Consider the following 3,081-nt stretch of genomic DNA (forward strand, 5'->3'; position numbering starts at 1 on the left):
TTCTTTGAAGCAATATTTTTTAATTTTTATGTTTTCAAATCATATACAGTTGTGTTCACACAGCTAAAAATATGTTGTAAATATAAGTTTATTTTCATGCACATATTTGGAGCATCAAAATAAACTGAAATGTGAACGATAAGTCGCTTATTTTTCAATCAAATGCACTTCACATTTACACGATCATGTAGCATTCAAGAATCTTTAGTTGAAAATTAAACGAAATACCGTAACAATAGATTAATTTGATTTATTTTTACACTATGCCTCAGTTTACACTACATTGGAATTTAAATATTTTTATCTGTGCAGAATAATAGTAGTGAAAGCCGATTTTCATACAAAATGCTCAACTTTAGCATGCTGTAACTTTGTTTCCATATGAGCAATTGGCATGAAGATTTGGCAGTAAACTACAAATATACTCAATTTCATTATCAAAAGATTTTTAAAAATTCATACTACCGGCTAAAAATTTAAACACCAGGTGAAATCGCTCAAAATAATAGTAGTTTTTCTTTTGTAAATTTTTGTTCAGCTACAATTTTGTAAAAAATTGGCTTGTTTATACATTTATAGCTTGGGTGGAAATGGTTGAAACGATGAATCAAGAAAAATTAAAAAACTCAAAATACAGCAGATTTTTAAATTACTAAAACTACTATTATTTTGAGCGATTTCTCCTGGTGCTTAACTTTTTGGCCGGTAGTGTGAAAATTTTTAAATCTTGTGATAATAAAATTGAATATATTTGTTGTTCACTGCCAACATTTCATGCCGATTGCTCATATGGAGTCAAAGTTACAGCATGCCAAAGTTGAGCATTTTGTATGAAAATCGGCTTTCACTACTATTATTCTGAACACAACTGTATAAGAGCGGCAATAGATCACATTGATCTGTTTAAGTTATCAGCAAAAAGAGAAATCATTTACTGCTGTTACTCTGATGATTCTGAACGCAATTTTTAATGTCCTTTCGTTTTTTATTATGCCGCGATAATGTTTGGCGTCCAATCTTCTATAGTTTTAATCATAAATTTTACCTTTTTTAAAAAATAGGCTGTTCTTTATTCTTCTTCTTCTTCTTCTTGGCATTAACGTCCTCAATGGGACAGAGCCTGCTGCTCAGCTTAGTGTTCTTATGAGCAGTTCCAAGTTATTGACTGATAGCTTTGCCTAAATCGCCATTTTCGCATTCGTATATCGTGTGGCACGTACGATGATACTCAATGCCCAGGGAAGTCAAGGAAATTTCTATAACGAAAAGATCCTGAAGCGACCGGGAATCGAACCCAGACACATTCAGCATGGCTGTGCTTTGTGACCGCAGACTCTAACCACTTGGCTAAAGAAGGCTCCTTTCTGTTCCTGGCTTTTCTTTATATTTATACTATTATAAGTTAAAACAAAGTAAAGCTTATAAGATAAAATCAAGTAAAGTTAAAGAAAAAAAAACCCATGCCAAAGTGAATCATGGAAGTGCCCAAGTGGTTCTGCACTCTATTTTCAATTTCAAATTTTGTTTGCATCGAAATGCTAACGTCAAGATTATTAGCGATGTATGTTTTACACGCATTCCAGTCAGCTCCTTATTAGTTGAAAGTGGAACTGATAAGCTTGAGAATTGCTTCATGGGATTTTGATGATGTGATATTTTTCTTAATTAAGATAGGATCATAATTTTGTATGCAGAATTGTAGAATATGCATAAATCCTTAAAAATTACCTTAAGATTTCACCTTGGTCCCACATGAACCAAATCATTTCCTTTGTCCGTGCAACCAAATTGACTCCCTTTCCATCATTTGCCTCCTTCGCACCAGGATTAAGCCGTAAACAGGGCGCAAAATTCCGAACCGAGAAATTCGCTCAACAAAACTTCGTTGTTGCTCTGCAACACCCACCTTCGATCTATTATGCTTTCCATTGTTGCAACCGGGCTTCGTCCTTTGCCTTTCCGATTCCAATGACTTATTGATGCCAAAAGTTTGCAACAAAGAAGCCGTCAAACGACCAAACTGCCACGTCATCACTTTCCATCATCCAGCCAGTTCAGCCGGACACGACACACGATTATCGTCAGCTTTCTATGCTGCCACATCAATCCCATCATCGACACGACCCCAATAGAACAAAAAGTAGCTTACAAGCGGCTAACTACAAGCCTTAAAAGTTAAAAATGGCCACAGATCAAAAGATCGAGAGCGGCGACACAACTTCAAACGGTTCTGCCCCCCTGGCGAGCGTTGTCATTATTTATGTTTGTTTTCTAAACTTTTTAAATTCGTCCTTGCCGCCGCCGCCGTTGTCTGTGATCTATGCCAAGTAATTTTACCGACACACAGTGGCGCGTTTTCATAAGGAGGTCGTTCGAAACCTCAAAAATGTTCCAAATCGATTGAAAATTGGGATTTGGAAGCCTACCTTCTGAAGTTATCATGTATTCATCAAATTCAATAACATTATAATGAAAGCATTTAACAAGTTAACGATCTCGCAAAATTCTCTACATGCTTTTTCTTGAACAATCGCACTTGTTAAATGATACAAAATGTGTGTTCAGATTTGAATAACCCTAACGAAAATGAATTCTTAAAGCAATGCTATTTTGTTTATGCAACAGCTTGAAAATTTAATTGTTTGAAGAGTATTTCACTCCTCTTTCAGGAATGGCGGTTGGACCCACGGCGCTTTCCAGACTCCTTTATCTACTTCGAAAATTTTCAATCTTCAATCTTTCTTTCTACCACAAGTAAACTTTTATCACTTCAACTAACAAATTCAATTTATTATGACTTTAACTATTAAGACCAATATATTCGCAACGGTGGTTTTGATGCGTTTTCAAGTTTTCAGCTTGTATTTGTTTTTAAATATTTATAATTACATAACTCCATCTCTCTCTCTCTTTCTAACCCAACATACTCAACTGACAATTCCTACGCTACCGGGGGTACGCAGTCAGATACGCAATCGTCATGCCGCCGCAGCTTTGTGGCGGTGCGAATGTACCCCTCCTCGTAACTCTGGTGAGGGTCCTTGGGCCGCACAAGATTTACTGCTGCACCTCCAGCACCGC

The sequence above is a fragment of the Aedes aegypti genome, chromosome 1 (assembly GCF_002204515.2).
Source record: "Aedes aegypti strain LVP_AGWG chromosome 1, AaegL5.0 Primary Assembly, whole genome shotgun sequence".
Classification (NCBI taxonomy): Eukaryota; Metazoa; Arthropoda; class Insecta; order Diptera; family Culicidae; genus Aedes; species Aedes aegypti.